Source organism: Argopecten irradians, unplaced genomic scaffold, assembly GCF_041381155.1.
Source record: "Argopecten irradians isolate NY unplaced genomic scaffold, Ai_NY scaffold_0311, whole genome shotgun sequence".
Classification (NCBI taxonomy): domain Eukaryota; kingdom Metazoa; phylum Mollusca; class Bivalvia; order Pectinida; family Pectinidae; genus Argopecten; species Argopecten irradians.
In genome coordinates, this window is record NW_027187778.1 from 55,783 (window position 1) to 61,079 (window position 5,297).

Below are 5,297 nucleotides of genomic sequence, written 5' to 3' on the forward strand. Positions count from 1 at the left end.
TGTGAATGTTTTAAAATTTGAACTGACAACTTTTAAAACTGAAAAGTATGAAAACTTTCAGGTGCGAATTAAGGGGATGTAGTTTATATGTTATTTACTTTCAATGGTGAAAGTATATAAAAAACAAGAGATCCCAGAGGGATCTTGGTGCCCACCAAAGAATGATCTATATCTGACAAAGGAAAGATGGATCTTTTCTCTACTTTTTAAACTTTTTCAAACATACAACACATAAAATTTGAGACAGATCGCTTCAGTACCTTTTGAGAAATAGCGGTAACAAACTTCAACTATCAAAATCCAAGATGACTCCTTGGCAGCCATCTTGTTGATCAATCGGTCCCAAATAACAATATGCACAACTAGGGCCCTAGGGGAACCTACATGTGAAATTGGAGACAGATCCATTAAGTACTTTCTGAGAAATAGCGATAACAAACTTTGAATAACAAAATCCAAGATGACTGCCTGGCGGCCATCTTGTTGACTGATCGGTCCCAAAATGCAATATGCACAACAAGGTCCCTAGGGGAACCTACATATGAAATTTGAGACAGATCCCTTCAACACTAATGCAATAACACTAGTTGTGCATATGTACTCTAGGGATCTACCTCAAATTTCGTATGTAGATTCCCCATGGGCTGTGGTTGTGCATATTGCATTTTGGGACCAATTGGTCAACAAAATGGCCGTTTTGAATTTTGATAGTTGAAGTTTGTTACCGCTATTTCTCGTAAAGTGCTGAAGGCCTCATTCTAAAATTTCATATGCATAGGCCCTTAGAATTGCATTTTGGGATTGATCATAATGATATTGAATTAATGATTTGTGATTTCATATTCTTTTCAAATGAGCCTTGGTGAAGCTCTAAGGTCCCATATCAAAATCTGCAGGTCCATCTGGATTTATACTTCAAATCATTACTTTTACAAACGGTGCAACTGCGCTATAAACGAAAATTGCCCTGTTTGTCTTTCATTCCAGTTTGCTATAGGCAAATTATCTGGTCTCTTGATTTCAAGGAAGGAAAAAATTGACATTGATGCTGCCTTGCTGTATACCCTTCTTTGCAGGCGAACTTATGTAATTACGAGATCCTTACGCCCACCATGGATAGATCTTCTTTGTCAAATGAAATATGTATTTTTTCCCCAATACTAAAAAACCTTTAATATTAGGACTCAAAACATTATTTTTAAACAATTTTGTCAAAGGACTTTGTACACGATTTGACTCCTCTTTTTATGCCCTCCCCCAAACCATTCAGTGAATAATTGAATTTCGAATATCGAGTACACCTCTGAAGCAATTGGTGTGATAGTTGTGTACCATAGCAGATATAGTTGTCCTGGCATCCATACAAAATATCGTAAAAAACTGAAATATTAAGTTTTTCATTTAGAAATTGGAGGGCATTCTTGAACAAACTTTATATTTCTCTTTTAAGATATAGCTGGATTGCCTACATATTCTCAGAAGATATTAAATTCAAGATTGTGTTCTACTGTATTAAATTTATGCAGATTTTGGATTGTTACCATGGCAACTGGAGCTGTAATAATATAATGAATACCACAATACATGTAACTGGATCGGGGTGTACTAAATATTCAAGATACAAAAGCCTAATTCTGTAACACTTTCTAGTTAGTTGAAGAATTGATGAATTTTGGTGTCTATAAGAACCTAAACCATACATATACAGGTATGTAAGAAATAAGGATCCCTTCTGACTACTTTCTCAGAAACACAATACAATATGCACATAAAATATGACCGTTTCAATCATCATGGGCGAATTGAATAGTTGAAAACTAGTCAATAATTGGAAGTTGCTGCTGATTTTGATTTAGCTTCCCCAGAAAGGACAATAGTTATCTAAGGATGGTGCAAAGATCCTTCTGTGATCTTGTGTTCATTGATCTGATATACATCCTTATATAACAATTATTTTGTTACTGATCTCCTTGTGCCCTTAATGCATTAGTTGACAAGAGGCTTTCTTTTAGACTTGCTATGATTTTTACTACTATTTCGAGATTGGTTACAGACAGTGGGATGAAAAAAAAGAAGATTTGTACAAAGATTTTAGTAACAATCCTCAACTGACAGATGCTAAAACTAAATTCCTTTTTTCATCTGCTGTTGAATCTTGTTAGTATAAATGGTGCTGCCACAACTACAATGTATAATTATGTTGCTTGTATTTTTTGTTTGACAGAAAACTACACATTCGTTTTCCCCTTCTGTAAACTTTAATTTTGTAAGGAACAAATAAAGCACAGACAAAGGACCAGTCTTTTTTTCCCTATGGTAATCACATTAGAAGAAGAATCCCAACACCTTTCCTCCCAAGTGCTTCCTTCTGGCTTCTTCATGGTCCATGATTCCACCAGATGTTGTTAACACAATGTATCTGAAAGTCAGAAAGAATTCAGTCAAAATGTAGCAATATGATTTGTCTGGTCAACCAAGTAAAACATTACACATTTATTAAGGATATTATCTGAGAGAATATCGTAAAATTGTAAATTGTTTTTACATGAAAAGGAAGAAAAAAAGATTTCTAATTTGTCTTAATTACAAGGACAAAGATGTTGAATTTGATTTTACATCAATTCAAATCTAAGAGATTATGATAAGTTAAACAGCTTATAATCAATAATTACCCAAACTGTCGGGAAGGTAAAAGATTTGTGGTCCATTTTTCCATGTCACGTAGGGCTACATCAAACCTGGGACTGATCACACCGCACTGAAAACAAAAGAAAAACAATTTTGAAAAATTCCTGAGAAGAATAGATATGACCATAGATCAAAGTATGGTATTCATGAACATTATGAGTTGAACATTAATTAGTAAATAATGATGTTCAACTATCTTGGACTCAACTTCTACCTCGCCTAATTTTGACATCTTCTCCAGACATTTATACAATTTCTCATCTATAACTGTTATGTAGAGGGACTAGGTCAGCAGTCTTATAATCATTCAGTAATAAGGACCATTTATGTCAATATGGTAATTAATAAAGGTCATCATCAATAATGGGCTTTCACATTTAGGTTTCTGCTTTATTTTTCCAAAATCCCTTATAATAGTCAAACAATTATTGATATAGGTCATCTTACATGGGCATTTGGTATAAATCTATGATATAAGTGACCCAAAATTTTCTTTATAGGTCGACTATCTTTCAAAATGTCTTTTGGTTTTTAAAATGGGAATGTAAAATTAAATTAGGAATGATTAAACATTTAAGTTTCTGTATTATTTCTCAAAATCTCTTATGATAGGTAAATACTATTGATACAGTTCATCTTACATGGGCAAATTGCTCCAGATAATTTATGGAGGGGTGGGAAATTGTACTTGCACTTTTGAAGGAGAGGGGTACAACTCTTGACAGCTGTGCGAACCCAAAACGTAACACATAATTAAATTTAGATAAGAGTGATGTGGTTATAGTATGAAGTAATCGATGATATGCTAGTAATTGTGCAAATATCGCTCTGAAACATATTCGACTTCAAAAAATCGACTGGAATTAATTAGAGCTGAAACGAATAGCAGATTTTGGTATTCGAATATTCGTTTGATGTATTCGAATATTCGGACCTTAATGTCAAAGATCTTTGAAACTCACAAACTCTCTCTACTCATTCAAATTTCCCGCTCGCTACTGTACCGAAAGTAAATATGGGCTTCGTCCTTTGTGTATGGATCAAATGCATGTCGTTGCAAAGATCGATTAAACGATGTTTTACGTCAGTGTGATGTTTGAAGTTAAAACACAGCAAAATTGTTTGACAGAATGCCAGGAAAGACCGACATATGTGTAACAAGTGTGCAAGTTAGCAGTCAGTCAGAAGATTGTTTTTACACTGTCTTATAACATTTTTTGCACATGCATAATATTTAAATAATATAGTTAACTTATTGTTTGATATTTCATTATTTTTGACGATTTAACTATTATTTCTTGATAACCGTCCCGCAGAAAATTGTAGCAAAAATGAGTCCGCCATTGCGTTGCGATTGTAAACAACCACGCTTCAGTCGGCCGATTTCCCATGAATTAAATCATTTTATGATTGAACATGCATCTGGTATGTAATTATTTTCATCTTTATCATATTTTCAAGATAAACAATTTCTTTTGAACGCTTTTACCAATATTTATCTGATATATAAAGAACTTTGCTAAACTGATGAGTACAACAAAAGTAAAACTTACGATTTTCACATGTGAATAACGATGTAATAATGCGTCATAAAGGATACCGGAAGGGAGGTAAAAATTTATCGAATATATTCGAATACTATTTTACTATTCGAATATTCGTTAATAAGTATTCATTCGCGAATATTCGTTTCAGCTCTAGAATTCATCTGATTTTACTAAATTTTCTTATGATTTTATTTCTGGATGTAAGCGCTCATATTAATTGGGTTGAGTAATTACAAATATTGTAGGGGAAATTTGTACACGTTCATACAACTTTTAGGAGTAATCAGCAGGTGTAAATATTAAATTGGGAATGATTAGATGAAATGTTATTTTCATAACACGAGTCACATTATCTTTCCTGTCGTTACCGCACCATAGTTTATTATTAATGAGCCAGACGGCAAAACAGCCTATTTATCTCACGTCCATCATTTACAAACGCTTTATTGCATATTTTGTGGCTCCTCATGATTGTCTAAAACATTCTTGTCTATTTTGTCTTCTCTTTTGACGTAGCAAAAATGGGGAGGGGCCCTTTGATATTGGACCGAATATGGTATGGGATTTCTACAGACCATGCCAATACTGCTTTCATAACCAAGAGACATTTTCACAGATGTATTCATCTTCATCATGACAGAGTTAATGTTGTGGCAAGAAACCTATTTTTCACAAAGGTGAGTTTTCCATTTCACATCCTATGACAGAATCCTATGAATGGGGCCCGTGGCTTTGAATTTGAGAAAATGTGTGACAAATCCAAGATTTTGGGAAAAATTATGAAATATAAAAATAAAGCATGATAAATAAGACTTTTTATTTTCAGTGTAGTTTCTGTACTTTCTGAAGCCAATTCACTAATATTTTAAAGCCTTAGCCAACTAAGTACAAGCAAAAGTTTTTGGATAGTATTCAATACTTTGTTTTTGGGAATTTAAGGCTTGAATTGGGAAAAATTAAGAGGGTTTGCCGAGGGTTTGCCATGGGGCCGAAATTTGGCCCCCCAATTCAGGCTGAAAAAAAAGCCCTTTATGAACTTTAAAACCTCAAACATCTCGATTA

The 5,297-nt window shown here is 33.7% G+C and overlaps 1 long non-coding RNA gene across 1 annotated transcript; it reads right to left on the reverse strand.

Annotated features, from left to right (window-relative positions):
- Window positions 1-2,239: 2,239 nt before the first annotated feature.
- On the reverse strand, window positions 2,240-5,007 carry LOC138312413 (uncharacterized). The gene is made up of 2 exons (XR_011206942.1): window positions 2,673-5,007; window positions 2,240-2,419 (listed from the first exon to the last, which is right to left on the reverse strand). It is a non-coding gene; the product is annotated as an uncharacterized lncRNA (long non-coding RNA).
- Window positions 5,008-5,297: the final 290 nt, after the last annotated feature.